This window comes from Heteronotia binoei, chromosome 21, assembly GCF_032191835.1.
Source record: "Heteronotia binoei isolate CCM8104 ecotype False Entrance Well chromosome 21, APGP_CSIRO_Hbin_v1, whole genome shotgun sequence".
Classification (NCBI taxonomy): domain Eukaryota; kingdom Metazoa; phylum Chordata; class Lepidosauria; order Squamata; family Gekkonidae; genus Heteronotia; species Heteronotia binoei.
This window is the reverse complement of record NC_083243.1, coordinates 162,978,783-162,996,084: the sequence shown is the minus strand read 5'-3', so window position 1 is coordinate 162,996,084 and position 17,302 is coordinate 162,978,783. Positions and strand designations below refer to the sequence as shown.

Here is a 17,302-nt window from a genome sequence, read left to right as displayed (position 1 = left end):
CAATCTGGACTGCCAGATTACATGTGGAGTGAAGCCGTGAATACTGCAGTTTATTTGCATAACAGAATTCCATCCAAAGTGACTAACAAATTGCCGTTTGAGATTTGGTATGGCAAACGACCCGGTTTGAAACATTTAAGACCTTTTGGTTGCAAAGCATATGCGTTTGTACCTAAGGAGAAAAGGGGATAACTAGACTCCAGAGCAGAACTTGGTATACTTGTGGGCTATGTTAATGGTGGAAGAGGATACAGAATCCTAGATCCTAATATACGTATTGTAAAAGAATGCAATGTGGTGTATATAGATGGCAACAGTGTTTTGCAAGCTCCAATGCAAGCTGAATCCACAGTACAAACTGTTCAGAATCCTATAGAGGATCTTACCTTCAGTGACTTTGCTATTTGGCAACCTGCAGAGACCACCTGTGAGCAGGAAGGTCCACCTTCACAAGAAAGCAATGAATCAGAAGGGGAAGCAGAGACAACCACAGTAACTGTGAGGTCAGCAAGGAGCAACAAAGGCATACCATCGCCAAGACTTGGCATTTGTGCAACAGTACAACCTGTCAAAGAACTCTCAATTTGGAAAGAAATAAGTCAACTACTCGATCCAGAAAGAAAGAAATGGATGGATGGATGGATGAATGATGAAATGAAATCTTTACATGACAAGCAAGCTTGGACACTTGCAAATTTACCACCTGAAAGAACAGCTATTGGTTGTAAATGGATACTCAAAGTAAAAAACAATCCTGATGGAAGTGTGGATCGATACAAAGCACATCTAGTAGCAAAAGGATACAAGCAAGAACAAAGAACTGACTATACAGAGACTTTTGCACCTGTCATAAGTCATGTTGCGTTCAGAATACTTTCTAACAATTGCAGCAAGTATGCAAGTTGAACACGTGGACATTAAAACAGCTTTCCTCAATGGACTTAGAGGAAATCTACATGGAACAACCTGAAGGATTTGAAGAAGTTGGAAAAGAAAAACTTGTGTGTAAACTTCAAAAAGGAATTTATGGATTAAAATAGGCCGCAAGAGGTTGGTCAGATAAGCTAACAGAACTACCAAAGAAGCAAGGATTTCAACAAGGGAAATCAGAACCCTGTTTCTCTACAAGACTCAAAAATGGACAATACCAGTACATATTGACTTACATTGACAATCTGATTTTATGTTGAACTAGATTACCCTAGGGCTCCCTTCCAACTCTATGATTCTATTATTCTAAATGAATAAATTACTTCTGATGATGAAAAAATTCTTTGTATGCTTTTTATGATTTAACTATTGTTGAACAACACAGAAATGATTTAGCAATTTTTTCTTTTACTCCCAAATCCCCTTTCGTTTTTTTTCTCTAATCTGAATAAAATATTTAAAATTCAAGATGGCCTCAAGCACTTGATTCAAATGCATCAAGGTTTCTGAAAATTCATAGAATCATAGTTGGAAGGGACCTCCAGAGTCATCTAGTCCAACCCCCAGCACAATGCAGGAAACTCACAAATACATCCCCCTAAATTCACAGGATCTTCATTTCTATCAAATGGCCATCTAGCCTTTGAGCATCTTATCTGTCCCATCACTCTATCCCTTCATTCTTTACTGGGGAAGAAATAATTTTAAAGTACACACAAGGGAGAAATGTGTGGCATTTAAATTGTCTTTTCAGTAGCTCCTGGGAGGGACTGCGCTAAGGAGACATGAGTTAAGTTTAGCCATGCACGGCTTCAGTATGGTTCTGGATGCACTTTCATTCTCAGAGAAGATGCTGCTAACTCCATTTTGAAATGATTAGAAAAGAACAACTCTGGTAACAAAAACTGTATGAGCTACCTGGCTTTAAGATCCAGAACCATTTAGTACAGGGTAGGGAAGGGCACGAACCAGAGGAAATGGTGGTTCATTTCTTGCTTAGTTTGATTTCTGTCCCAGTTCATGTTTTGTTGGTTCAGGAGGTGTAAAACTCATCAGGAGTCTTCAGCATGATCTCCTCTACCTGCCCTCCAAGTTTGATGATGATTGGATTTGTAATGTCCAAGTTATAGCTCTCCAAACAGGTGCTCCTAGGAAAGCTCAGGTTCAGCTTTCATGACAACTCTTTGTGCTGCAGAATAGGAGCTTCATGACTGGCTCCCAGAGCTGCCAATCAAGTTATGGACAACTGCTTTGGGTGTTTCTAAGGCTCCCAGAAGTCCACCCACAGCATTGCCTATGAATTGACTGAATCAGCTCCAGACCATCTGGGAAAACAAATTGCAAAAATGAACCAAACAAACCACCAAGGTCTGGATCATTCGGAATGAACCATGAATCGGCTTGATTCATGAACGAATCATGATTCATGGTTCAGTTTGTGCCCATTTTATTAATTCTGAATATCTTTTGCTACGTTTTACACATAAATTAAATTTCCTCATTACATTTGCAGATAATACTATATGGGGAGGGGTAGCAAATACAGCAAAAGACAGAACAAAACCTACAGGATGATCTTAACAGGCTGGAAAACTGGGCTAAAATTAACACAGTGAATTTCAACAGAGAAAAGTGTAAAGGTCTGCATTTAGCTGGGAAAAAACCAAAGCTTTATAATAGGATGGGAGAGACCTGTCTTGACAGTAACACATGTGAAAAGGACCTAGGGGTCTTAATAGACCGTAGATCAAACATGAGTCAGCAGTGTGATGCAGTAGCTAAAAAGGAAAATACAAGTTTGGGCTGCATCGACAATGTCCAGAGAATGCAAAGTGATGGTATCATTTTGCTCTTCTCTGGTTAGTTATCACTTGGAAGTATTGTGTTCTGTTTTGGGCACTGCCGTTTAAGAAGGATATTGACAAACTGGAACATCCCCAGAAGAGGGCAATGAAGATGGTGAGGGGTTTAGAGATGAAGTTCTATTAGGAAAGGCTGAAGGACCTAGGTATGTTTAGCCCTCAGAGGAAACTACTGAGAGGTGATAGCATAGCCATCTTCAATACCTGAAGGGCTGTCATGTAAAATATGGAGCAGAGTTGTTTTCTGTGGTCCCAGCAAGCCATAGCAAAACCAACAAACTGAAATAAAATCAAAAGAACTTCCTGACAGTTAGGGAGGTTCCTCAGTGGAAGTCTTCCTCAGGAGGTAGTGGACTCTCCTTCTTTGGAGGTTCTTAAGCTGAGTGGCTAGATGGCCATCTGACAGCAATGTAGATTCTGTAATCTGTATCAAAAATCATGTAGATCATGAGAGGAAAGGTGGAAAAGGATAAGCCAGTGCTCAGCTTTCGGGGCCCTTTCTTACATGCATAAGGTAATGTTGGATTACTTACTTTGGGGTCAGGAAGGAATTCTCCTCCAGGTCAGATTGGCCCAAGGATCAAGGAGGATTTTTGCCTTCCTCTGGACACAAAGCAGGGGTCACCAGCAGGGGGGAGGAGTAGTTGTGAATCTCTTGTGCTGAAAAGGTGGTTGGACTAGATTACCCTAGAGTTCCCTTCCAGCTCTCTCTAAACTTTAGGATGAAGAGGGAGGGATAGTGGATGGATCATCCCTGGCACTGTGTATTGAGAAGAGACTGAAGTGGAGAACTCAAGTCCTTTAGCCTGGAATTTGAAAGTCTGGAGCCGACCAGTGGGGGAGACAAATCAGACAGTTTAATATCGGGAACAGCACTAGCCTATGGTAGCCCTTACAGCAACACCTGTGAACAACATCATAGAATCACAGAGTTGGAAGGGACATCCAGGGTCATCTAGTCCAACCCCCTGCACAATGCAGAAAACCCACAAACACCTCCCCCTAAATTCACAGGATCTTCATTGCTGTCAGATGGCCATCTAGCCTCTGTTTAAAAACCTCCAAGGAAGGAGAGCCCACCACCTCCTGAGGAAGGCTGTTGCACTGAGGAATCGCTCTGTCAGGAAATTCTTCCTAATGTTAAGCTGGAAACTCTTTTTGATTTAATTTCAACCCATTGGTTCTGGTCCTACCTTCTGGGGCCACAGAAAACATCAACTTTGGCTCACAACTGAAATAGACTCTGAGCTGTATTTATCCTTCTCTGAGTCTGGCAGGATGTTGAATGCACAGACCTCCTAGCTGTATTTGTGATCCCTTTTATCTTGGGCAGGATGTTTGGTGAAGTCACTATTTCAGTGTAGCTTGGAGCTGGAAGATAATAGAAGTTTTCAAAGATGCTTGGTGGGACATTACAAAGTTTGCTGATTTAACCTGCATCTCATCCCATGGTATTCCCTATTTCTCTTCACTGATACTGTGCAAAACCAGATCAATGAGTCTTTCCTTTAAGATTACATGTGCAAACTATTGTAAGGATTGTCTGTTTCTCAGATTAGGTTCCAGAGATAAAGTGGGCATTCTACTTGTCTACCAGTCACCTAGTTCCCTGCTGGACGACCAGTAGAAACTGGCAGAGTTGGTCTCAGGCTTGGTGTGGGAGACACCTATTATTATTGTTCTGGGAGACTTTTACTTTCACACCAAGAGCACCAAGTTTAGGCCAGTTTAGGATTTCACAGCCACTCTGGCAATAATGAGCTTTTCTCAAGATGCTGACATACCTTGGGAGTTGTATAGAAACTCTGGGGGACGATCTAAATCTGGAGGCTAGAGGTTCAGTCTGTGCTGTGGTCTAACCGCTGCCTCTGTTGCATATGGGAGAATTTAGCTCTGACACTCCACAGGGGCACAATGACAATGGTCCTCCCATGCAGACTTATGAAGTATCTGACTGGATTCTGGAATGCGGTGGGGACCCACACGACAGTTCTGTTGAGAGCGTAATAGGAGCTTGGAACCAGAATGTCCTGAAAGCTATTGACATGGTAGCCCTTTGTCGGCCTTTCCTACCCTCAAGGAGAAAGAAAAAACTGTGCCCACAAAACAGACCTTGTAATTATATAAGAAAATGTTTACATTAAGTATGCATGACATACTGGCTTTTTGTTTCCTACCCTCAAGGCATAATCTGGTATGTCTTGGTTTACTGCAGAGTGTCTGGAGATATTTGGAGCACTGATGGAAAGTGCATAATGATGTCATGGAGCTCACTATAGAGATCAATTGAAGATTTATTAAACAAGTTTCAGTGGCAAAAAGAAAATTATACTTCTCAGCATTTTTTTGTAGAAAAAGCCCAGCAGGAACTCATTAGCATATTAGGCAACATCCCCTGACATCACCAGCCACACTCACCTCATAGAGTTTCTGGTGATTGATGCTAGAAGTTCTAGAGAAAGTAGACACTATAGTCACTCCAGCAGACAAACACCACAAGAACCTTAGCTTTAAAGCAGTTTCCAGCACAAACTACAAATCATCCAAATACTTGTTCAACTTCCCCCTCCCCAAAGCAAAAGGTAGGAATGTAGAGTAATGACTATGACAAAGTTAGAAATAATAACTATGTTCAATTCAGAAAGAAGTCACTCCAGGTATTAAGAACCATTTAAAGTAGAGTGACACAACGTTCTGTGGAAAGAACTCCGAAGAGGGAGACAATTAAAAAATAATATAAAAGAAACTTCAGAGGATAGCTCGAGGAATTATGATACACACACAGAGAGAGCAGCCAAAATAAACACACTACACACACAGGAGAGTTGTTGAATGTAATCAGGTAATAAAGTTCTCCAGACCAACATACAGGGGAACCAAAGATTCTAGCTTACTCTTTTCTCTGTTTTAACTGTGCAAACAAATTCTAAAGGAATGTAAAGGGGAAAAATTGAGGGACTGGACTAGTTTCTCTTTCTTACTCACAGCACTGGGAGAAGCCTTTGTTCTTCAAGCTTTCCCCACAAAGATTGCCTTCACTGAAAGGTGCACACACACACCTTCCAAAAAGGAAGCTGTTCCCAAGCTGCTTCTAAGCCTGTGATGGCTGTTGGAGCTGGGGCCTCTGCCTGGCAGCTGGTTGGCGGGGGGGGGGGGGGGGACCCTGCAAAACTAGGACCTGAGGTATTCTAAGTGCCTGCTTTCTCCAAACTAAATGATTGGAGAAAACAGGCTTGGAGAGACAGGCACTTCAAGAGACAGTCCTCTAAACACCTGCCTTCTCTCCAAGCCTGCCAGAATGCTCTGAAAGGTAGCAGGAACTCTGTTCCTGTGAGTTCCGGTTAAAAAAAAGCCCTGATACTTTAGTGTCATTCGATCAGCTAGTTTGTAGCCAGCTCCACCTGTTTAAGATATTTCAGCACTTGCTAACTCCAAAGTTTGAGTATTTTAAGTTCTGAGAAAGTGGTGATGAAGAGTGAGACTTGCAAAAAATTTTGTTGTTAACATCTCTTAAATATATTTGGATGCTGGTTGTAATAGAGTTGAAATGGTAGAACTGTCCAATGTACCATTTGGTCCATTTATGAAGGATCTTGGGACCTGCAAAGGCCACCACTTGTACTACTGACCCTTGTCTGTCCTGGTTGCTGAAATCATGTAAGGACCATATTATAGAGTCCCTGATGTCATAAATCAATCACTAATTCAGGCAGGCCATCTCTCCTTGGTCTTTAAAAACCACTGCTACAAAAAAAAATGATGTGGCCAATCACTGCCTAGTACAGGGGTGGTCAAACTCATTTCTTTTGAGGCCCAGATCTAACATAAATGAGACATTGTCATGCCACGCCATGTGTGTCATAAAATGTAATGCCAGGTAGAAGAGGTATAAACTTCATAAAGTATTTTTTTAAAAAAAAACAAAATAAAACATACTTAAAACATTGGCACTCATTGGATCTTAAAGGTGCTTTCTTTGTATCTCTCCCATGGGATCCAGGGAACTGGGCAGAGGAAGCTCTGGCTCTTCCTTCTCCAGGGAACCAGTAGGGGGAGGAGCCTCAGCCAATAGAAGGCAGAGGGGCTTGGATCAGTAGTTCTGCTGCGCAATTGAGAGAGCCAGGCAAAGCAAGCTATCCCCCCCCACCCTTCCTCTGCAACGGAGGAACCTCAGTCAATGGAGAAAATAGAGGCTTTGCTCTGTAGTGCCTGTATGATTGATCAAGCCTGGCAAAGTAAGCTGTGATGTAGAAGGAAGCAAAAGAGGGGGAGAAGGAAGCAGACAACAGCCAGTTGCTTGGGGGCCTGATTCAGCCCCCAGGCCACACCTTTGACACCCCTGGCCTAGTAAATCATCTCCTCTTTCTGCAGAAAAATGCCAGGTCTTCTTGGATAAGTCATCTGCTCTGGACTCCCAGACTAAAGTATGGAGACAGTACTTGACTTGTCACTTTAGTTTATTATCTCTTTGAATGCAGACATCAATTGGCATCAGTTTGGAACCTGCCCTTTGGAGTTCCACAAGGCCTAGCCTTATTCCCTGTGTGTTCTCAGCTGGAGTTTTCATCTTGAGGAATGGCCTGTCTGAGGCAATTAGGAAGGCTTCTAATCAATAATTTTGCAGAATATATAAAAGACAGCATTTTTATAAAGGGAATACAGTTGTAATCAAATGGAATGGTTCAGGAGACTGCTTTTGTAAGAGAACAGGGCTTTTCTTTTAACAGGAATGTACAGGAATGCAGTTCCGGCTGGCTTTGTGTCAGGGGATGTGGCCTAATATGCAAATGAGTTCCTGCTGGGCTTTTCCTATTAAAAACGCCCTGGTTTAATGTATGTATCATCTTGCATTTTTTACTTTTGTAATCCATAGTCTGAATTGTTTATGACAGGAATCTCAAACATGTGGTCCAAGGGCCAGATCAGGCCCCCAGAGGGCTCCTATCAGTCCTGTGAGCAACTCACTGTCATAGGCTTCCTTCTCTCTCTTGCTTCTTTCTGCATCACAGCTTGCTTTGCCAGGCTTGCTCAATCACACAGGGACTACAGAGCAAAGCCTCTATTTTCTTCATTGGCTGACCAGCACACTGAGCAACTTATGTACAAAAACCCACAATGTCCAGCCATTTCATGTTTTGCATGTGTGATTAACACGTGGAATTCACTGCCACAGAAGGTGGCAGCAGCTACAAGCATAGCCAGCTTCAAGAGGGGATTGGATAAACAAATGGAGTAAAGGTTCATCACTGGCTACTAGCCACAGCGTACTGTTGGAACTATCCGTCTGAGGCAGTGCTGCTCTGTATTCTTGGTGCTTGGGAGAATAGTGGGAGATCTTCTAGTGTCCTGGCCCCACTGATGGACCTCCTGATGGCACATGGATTTTTTTGGCCACTGTGTGACACAGAGTGTTGGTCTGGATGGGCCACTGGCCTGATCCAACATGGCTTCTCTTATGTTATGATCTAGGGGTCTTAGTGGACCGTACACTGAACTTGAGTCAGCAGTGTGACGCGGTGGCTAAAAATCTAAAAAGGCAAAAATCAATTTTTGGCTGTATCAACAGACGTATAATGTCCAGGTCACATGAAGCGATGGTATCTCTTTACTCTGCTCTGGTTAGACCAGTTTGGGGCACCACTATTTAAGAAGGATATAGACAAAACGGAACATGTCCAGAGGAGGGCAATGAAGATGGTGAAGGGTCTGGAGACCAAGTCCTATGAGGAAAGGTTGAAGGAACTGGGTATGTTTAGCCTGGAGAGGAGAAAACTGAGAGGTGATTTGATCACCATCTTCAAGTATTTGAAAGGATGTCATATAGAGAATGGTACAGAATTGTGTTCTTTTGCCCCAGAAGGTCAGACCAGAACCAACGGGATGAAATAAGTCAGAAGAGTTTCTGGCTAAACATCAGGAAGAATTTTCTGACAGTTAGAGTGGTTCCTCAGTGGAACAGGAGGCTGATAACCTTGATGCGTACAATAATATCCTTGAGAAAGAATTTGACAAAATGAGCCTAAACCGGGTGCTCATTGGATGGACTTTTTTGTAATATTGTACTTCCTTCTAATGTGGCAAATAGTTTTGTAAAATTTGTGATAAAAGTGCTTTTGATAATTTTTTTATTAATATGTTAGCCAGCGTATCAGTGTTTGATTGTCTGTATTTTCTCTATTATGAAGTGTGAACCCCTGTTGTTGATTTTGTGAATTAGGCAGGTCATGAGAAGGAGGGCAAGAAGGTTTGCATCAGTTATTGTGGCCCTTTCTTACACATCCAGAGAAATGCTGATTGCCACTTTGGGGTCAGTCAGCAACTTTTCTCCAAGCCAGTTTGGCAAGGGATCCTGGAGGTTTTTGCCATGTTCTGGGCATGGAGCAGGGGTCGCTGGGGATATTCCTGGAAGGTCGGGGACAACGGGTCGCAATTGGGGGGGGGGAGCTATCCCGGAGGCGCACACTCAATTGTGGTGTGCCCCAAGGGGCGGTTCTCTCCCCAATGTTATTTAACATCCACATGCGGCCTCTTGCCCAGATTGCCCGAAGGTATGGGCTGGGGTGTCACCAGTATGCTGATGACACCCAGCTCTATCTACTGATGGACGGCCAGCCTGTCTGCGCCCCGGAAAATCTTGACCAGGCATTACGGGCCGTGGCTGAGTGGCTCAGACTGAGCGGGTTGAAGCTAAATCCTACGAAGACAGAGGTCCTTTGCTTGGGTCGCCGCGGCCCGGGGAGGGGGATCCCCCTGCCGGCTTTTGATGGTGCACCGCTGATGGCGGCGGACAGGGTCAAGAGCTTGGGGGTGCTATTGGAGCCTTCCTTAAAGATGGAGGCTCAGATAGCAGCCGCTGCCAAGTCCGCATTTTTTCATCTTAGGCGGGCAAGGCAGCTGGCCCCCTTTCTGGAGCGCGACGACCTAGCAACAGTGATCCATGCTACGGTCACCTCGAGGTTGGACTACTGCAATGCCCTCTACATGGGGCTGCCCTTGTCTCGGACCCGGAAACTGCAGCTGGTGCAGAATGCCGCGGCCCGGCTGCTATTGGGTCTCCCAAAGTGGGGACACATCCGGCCGGGTCTCCGGACTCTGCACTGGCTTCCAGTGATATACCGAGTCCGGTACAAGGTGCTGGTTATTACCTTTAAAGCCCTATATGGCCTGGGACCTGCCTACCTGAAGGACCGTCTCTCCCCACATGTTCCCCAGAGAGCACTGAGGTCAGGAACACAAAATCTCCTCACTATCCCCGGGCCAAAAGAAGCCCGTTTGAAAGCCACCAGAGAAAGGGCTTTCTCCGTTATGGCCCCCGTATGGTGGAATCAGCTGCCGGAAGAGGTGAGGGCCCTGCGGGACTTGGCGCAGTTCCGCAGGGCCTGTAAGACGACCCTCTTCCGGCTAGCCTATACTTAGCTAGGACGACAACTCGATGTAACTGGCCAGCCATCTGTTTATAGGAAATTGAAATATTCTGTTTTTAAGGTTTTAACTGTTTAAATATTTAATTGTTTTATACTTGAAATTGTTTAAATTTTATGTTTGATTAATTGTTGGAAGCCGCCCTGAGCCATTCGTGGGAAGGGCGGGATATAAATCTCGAATAAATAAATAAATAAATATTGTGTGTGGGGGGGTATTTGTGAATTTTCTGCATTGTGCAGGCGGTTGGACTAGATGATCCTAGAGGTCCCTTCCAACTCTATTATTCTATTATTCTAATGGCCGGCTGCCCTTCCCTTAGTAGGGAGTTTGCTTTGGGATGGGGAGGTGAAACAAGTAGTCACAGCCTTCTCTGATCCTATATAAGTTCTCTAACTTCTTTGATGAGGTTGGGGTCGAGGTTGGCTTGTCCCAAATAGCCCTGGATATCTCTTGCATCCCCTGTAATGGGAAGAGTCATGGGTCTTGAGTCAGGATTGTATAACACCTTCATTATAGTGTCGGATGATTGAGGTTCTGAAGCACTGAACTCTAATCCCAGGGCTTTTGCCATTTGGACTAGCTTCTCAGAATACATCTTGATGTGCTCCATGGACAATGTAATCGAGGTTCATCAACAGTGTCATAAGGAGATGGAACTGATGTGATCTGCCAACCAGTTTCCAACATCTGGTAAAGTCAATCTTCAGAACCTGCCCATGATGGTCTCCTCTTCCAGTCTTGTGGTCTCATTTAGATGTGACAGCCTTTTTAAGTTGCAAGGGGTATGGACCCTGTGAAGGTGTCCAAGGCCCCCAGTGAAGTGGCATCATGAACGGGAATGGACTCCACGGATTCTGCTAAGATGGCCACTGGATTAGTGGTTGCTGATCAAGCTGCACTCTTTCCTGGGACACTGATAGTGCCAATGGCAGAACTTTGAACTAGGTCTTCTGATGGCTCCATAAACTGAACAGCCTTGCCTTGATGGCAAAGATGTCTTTGAACATGAAGATGGGTTGATCTCAGCTCTCGATTGTTGATTCCAGGAGGATAGTGATGCTCAGCTTCATGGGGACTGACTGTTAGTCTCAAGGCCAGACTGAATGGTGTTGATGTGACAGCGATCAAGCCAGATTGCAGTAGAAGAGTTTTGTCTTTTTCTTAGCTTTCTTTGGAGGCGATTCTGAAGCCAATCTGAAAACAGCAGGTTGGCCTTGTGCCTCCAATGTTGAGGGTGTCAATGTCAAAGTCATTGAACGGGCCCTCACTCCCTTGGGACCACTTTTCCTGTGGAGTATGAGGCACCCAGAGCTCTCGCCTATAAAGCAGCTTTCAGACTTGCCCTCTCAGCCTTAAGGGGTAAGTCAATCACATGCTGGACAAGTAACCATGTTGTGTCTCTCTCCCAGACATAGAAGACATGATCTATAATCTTCATTCTGGACCATTTCCACAATCCTCACACTATCCTACCAGTTTTGTAAGTAAGAATTTTTGAAGTTCTTTGTGGAAAGCCTCGCTAGAATTCATATTTGAGACCCTACAAAACAGCTATATTAGAAGCACATCCTCTTCTCATCTCGGCAAGAAAAGAACTGAGGTAGGAGTGCTTACCCTGCCTCTATCACGTGATCCTTTGGGCAGGAAAGGGATCTCTGCAGACAGAAGGGAGGCAGAGCACTCCTAGAGCCTAGAAACTTCTTTAAAAGCCTGGAAGATCTTCTTCGCGGAAGGCCCACAATCTTGCAATCCACAATGTGGGACTGCACAGACACCACAATTATGAACCATTCTAATATCCAATTTTGAATGAGCCCCTTAACTGTGAAACTGACAACAACCTCTGAAAGAGGAAGTAAGTACAAAAAAAGTCATTTTTCTGATTCCCCCCTGTAGGCTAAAAGAAGCATTTTTATATTACTTAACAGTTTTCCCAAATCTACCAGCAAGGATGATTACTTTCATCTTTTGATCTGTTCTGTGCTCTCTACATTTTCATAATCATCAGAAGGATCTGAAAACACGGATTATGGCAAGGAAAGACAGTTTGAAATCAGTACGTTATCCAACACAAGGTTCTAGTGGACATGAAATTTCTGTTTTCCCTCTTCCCAGCAATCTCTTTTGGCCTCTGGAAATATGAATGTATGGAGTCACAATGTATGGGGTCATGTATAGCATCTCCCCTTCCAAGGGTCAAAAGGGACTACTAAGGAAATGAAAACAAGCGCTTACCAGTGCCGCCTAATGGCAGCAGGCTGGATTTAACTGGGTGTCGGTTTTTTCCTAGGACATCAATATCTGTGCTGTTTTAATTTTAACAGACAATTCATCTTGCTGTAAAATAATAATATATCTGCTAAATTAATTATATTAAAGTAAAAAACCAACAAAATAGTTTTGCTGTTTTATCCTCCCAAGGAAGGTTTTCACTTGTGCTTAAATACTAACAGAAAAATCTGCACACACAAAAATTCATCATACAAATTTCAGGGTACATTAGAAATAATTTTCTTTATAGTTAATAGTAGTCCAGGCATATATCTGACTAAAGCTACAGATATTGATTAAACACAATTCCAACTTGGTCCTATACTGATTTATTATCGTAATATTTCTGCCCTGTCGGCAGCCACTGTGTAATTATTTTGCTTGACTTCTGAAGAAGGCCATAAGGCCAAAACATATCTGGTCAGGGTTGCATAAGGTCATTGTTTGAGAGTACTGTATGTTTTTAATCTATATTGAGGCTATATTGGAGTACTGTATGTTTTTATTCTATACTGAGGCTATACTGGGGCCTGTAACTTTTTTAAAAATGCCTTTTAATAAATACTTGTATTTTTGTATTACTGAGGTATACTTGTATTCTGTACTCATTTATTTAAATACTGGGCCTGCTGATTTGAATTGATTTAACCTTCTAGGTTCTTAATCCATCATTTTGAGTTAAGTTTTTTCTTCCTCTCTTTTTGTTCCTCTAAATTTTAAATCCCCCTCAGAACAAGGTACCTCCAAGCCCTGTTTTGCCGTGACAACCAAACTTCTTTCTTAAAGTTGGTTTCAAAAACTAGTTGAAACAAGATTAGGATGCTAGAGCCTGCCCCAAAGCAAGCCATTGTTAAAGGTGAGTCTGTACCAAGGATGCAATAACCATATTATTATTTTTTTATTTATATCCCACTTGTGTTCTTTCATCAGCAATATGATTCAGATAACACTCAGTTGCTAAACACATTAATGATAGGTTAACAAATTAAAAACTTCAATGTAAAGATATGAAGACCTAGAAAATTGGAGATTTTTTTCCAGCCCTACCGTATCCCCATGGAAAAATCAAAGGGTGGGTGGGGGATTAAACGTTTCAAAATAAACATAATTTGAAATGCAAGTTTTTAGCTGACCTTTACTCCTCCAAAATGCTATTAACTATATAATATATAGGTAATATACTATGTTAGCTAATTCCTATATACTGTAGATCCGTATAAATTCTCAACTGATTAATTCCTAAAGCATATAAAAGAAAACTGTCTACTACAGATGGGCATGAACTGAACTACAAACCTAAATTCATCACAAACTGGGCCCGGTTCATGAACCTCGGTTCAGGCCATCTTGCTCCCAAGTGCACTGCAAGCGACCTATGAAGGTTTGTGTAGTTCATGTCAGCAGACACACTAGTGCCAGCAGCAGAGCTTGGAGAAGGCATTTAAAGTGACCACAGTCTCTTTAAGTACATTCTCCAAGTTGTGGCAGCTCTGCTTGTAAAAACCATCCAAAGGGATCCCTTTTTGTCAGCATGACTCATGCAATCTCAAATATCAGGTTTTTTTGGAGATCTCTGTCAGAGCAGCAGCACAACTTGCAAATGAACACAGAAGACATTTAAATATCTTCTGAGTTCATTTGTGAGTTACACTACAGTGGCATGGCTTTCAAAAGTAATTTAAAGGGAACTTTTGCAAGCCCCACCACATCATGAACCACATATCTTGAACCTTCACAAACCTCCATTTTCCCAGTTTGTGCCCATCCCTACTGTCTGTATTTGGACTGACATTGTCAAGAAATAAGCCAACATGTGAGTTTTGTACAGATCTTCAATCCTCTGAAGCCCAATGATAAAAACGTAAGTTCAGAATTGGGAGCTACTGAACTTTCAGTGAGATTCCAACTGCAGTTTTCATATAATAATGCTTTGAAAGCTATAATTCATTGTTTAAATGACACACTGATAGCTTTATTTTGTTAAAATGACACTTACAGCATGCACAATTAACTGAAGAGATCAACATTATTCTAGTGCTTAACTCACTATTCATTTTACTGATAGATGCCATCACCGAGGGCTGATGGAGGCCTCGGTGAGGATGGAGGCTAAGCCTAGCTGGAAGCTGTTTCCAGTACATAGCACTGCATGGAGAATGCACGCTATGTCCACTTCGTCCTGTAAAGCAGTATTTGAAGGGAGGAAAAATTGTTTAGGGAGGGATACTGATTCCCAGATAGCACTAACTGTGTAGGAAAGAGAATAGTTAAGTCTAGATCCTTACAACATTGCTTAGGGTATCTTAACATGCAGCCTGCTGCTTCACCCCTATCCTACTGTAATTTATGGCCTGGGTTCTATGATTTAACTCCAACAAGGGTCTCCAAAAAACTGATATTGGAGATTGCTTGACTCATGCTGACAAAAAGCCATACATTCCAGGGAGCTGTACTGCAAAAGGAGAACAAGCACTGCTCCCCGAAATCAACAGGATTTCTAAAATATATATTAGCAGAAATACTGCTGACAGAAGCAGAAGAAGAAAGAAGATTTTGTGGGATTAGGCCTCCTGCAGTCCCCAGGCCATGCTTTTTTCCTCCATACAAATCCCACACTGGCCAACAGCTCCATTTTGCAGGTCTTGGGGAGGGCAAGGAAAATGTCATAAACTGCCTTATGAACACCCAATACAGATCCAAACTCATTTCAATGAAGCTAAGGCATTTGTTCTTGTAACTTCATGGTTAACTTATACATTATGCAGGTTACGTTTTTGTAGAAATTTTGGATCTGATAAAAAAACAAGCATAGACTATATCAAATATTTCTCCATAAAAACTTCCTTTCCTTTGGCTTCAAAATTTCTGGAATCTGTACACCTCTATCCCTGTCATTTTTGTATACACTACAGTTCAGGCTTTATGAAGATTGCTTCCAGCAGCATTTCAGACTCACCACATTTAATATGCAAATGTTTTCCTTCAACACATACTGTATAAAGTGCTCCAAAATCCCCCCCCCCAAAATTCTCTGAAGTTCAGTGAAGCATCTATTTCTCTTTTGCTGAGATACAGTGTTAAAGCCAGTTTGGTGTAGTGGTTAAGTGTGCAGACTCTTATCTGGGAGAACCGGGTTTGATTCCCCACTCCTCCACTTGCACCTGCTGGAATGGCCTTGGGTCAGCCATAGCTCTGGCAGAGGTTGTCCTTGAAAGGGCAGCTGCTGTGAGAGCCCTCTCCAGCCCCACCCACCTCACAGGGTGTCTGTTGTGGGGGAAGAAGATGAGATTGTGAGCCGCTCTGAGACTCTTCGGAGTGGAGGGCAGGATATAAATCCAATATCATCATCTTCTTCTAAAGATCCAGCCTTCTGACATCTTGGGTTCTGAGAACTTAACTGAAATCGGACCACTGGTACTCACCATGAGGGGTCCTTCTCCCTCAGAGTACAGGAGGCCATCTTAATGGGTTATTCCTATGGTTCTCTTGGGAGGCGGAAAATATTTTTTTTCTTCTTCCTTTGGCACCTTCGGAATAACCCTGAGTTTTCAGTTTTGGGACTCCGAAGAGCAGTAGCTAACTTGGAAACTACTTCACTGTAAAACAGAAGTTTGTTAACAGAATAGAAGCAGAACTGTAACGGTAACAACAGAATCTGAACATTAAAGTATAGATAAGGTAGAAAGGCCCGTGGCGCAGAGTGGTAAAGCTGCAGTACTGTGGTCTGAACTCTCTGCTCACAACCTGAGTTCGATCCCAGCAGAAGCGGGTTCAGGTAGCTGGCTCAGGTTGACTCAGCCTTTCATCCTTCTGAGGTCGGTAAAATGAGTACCCAGGTTGCTGGGGGGAAAGTGTAGATAACTGGGGAAGGCAATGGCAAACCACCCTGTAAAAAGTCTGCCATGAAAACGTTGTGAAAGCAACATCACCCGAGTCGGAAACGACTGGTGCTTGCACAGGGGAATACCTTTACCTTTTAATGTAGAAAGGAACAACATACAAAAGAGAGTGATGAAGAAGGATGTCGTGAGATGTCCTGCACGCTGAGGAGAAGGACCCCTCACAGTGAATATCAATGGTCCGTTCTCCCTCAGTGTCGGAGGACATCTTAATGGGACGTTCAAGAGCAGTGTCCCTCAGTTGGGTGGGTCCTCTTCATTGTCTCTGGAAGTAAGGATAAGCTGCAAAACCTTTCTTCCAAAGGCCACTTCAGCCGAGGCCATAGTGTGGATTTTATAATGGCGGACGAAAGTCGAGATGGAAGACCAAGTTATCACTTGACATACTTCCTCAGCTGATGCCTGATTGAGAAATGGCACATTGGTGGCTGCAGATCGTAGAGAATGTGACGTGATGTCACTGGGCACTGGGAGACCCAATGCTTTGTAAGCTTCTGCAATTCAGGATTTTAGGACCGAACTGATGGCACCCTTGGACATCTTGCCCCCGAGCCTAGGAGGAGCTATGTTGATGAACAGGCTATCTGACTTGCGAACATCCTGAACTCTAGTGATGTAAATCTTGAAGGCTCTCCTGACATCCAAAGTATGGCACACAATCTCCTTGGGGTGCTTTGGCTAAGGACAGAAGGTTGGTAAACATACCTCTTGAGATCGCTGGAACCTGGAGGCGGCCTTAGAAAGGAAGGAAGGATCTGTTCTGAGAACCATCTTCTCTGTGAAAGATGCAGAGTCCGGATTTGATGGATAAGGCACTTAGTTCAGAAACCCTTCATGCAGAAGTGATTACTACGAGAAACAAGGTCCTCATCCGAAGCCATTTCAGCCCCACTTCTCTGATAGGTTCAAAAGGCA

The 17,302-nt window shown here is 43.1% G+C and overlaps 1 long non-coding RNA gene across 1 annotated transcript in view; it reads right to left on the bottom strand.

Annotated features, from left to right (window-relative positions):
- Positions 1 to 4,080: 4,080 nt before the first annotated feature.
- The window catches only part of LOC132590079 (uncharacterized), a 45,320-nt gene continuing 32,098 nt past the window's right edge, over positions 4,081 to 17,302 (bottom strand). Inside the window, exon 3 of the long non-coding RNA XR_009556640.1 lies at positions 4,081 to 4,163. This is a non-coding gene — a long non-coding RNA (uncharacterized LOC132590079). The remainder of the gene's footprint in view (positions 4,164 to 17,302) is intronic.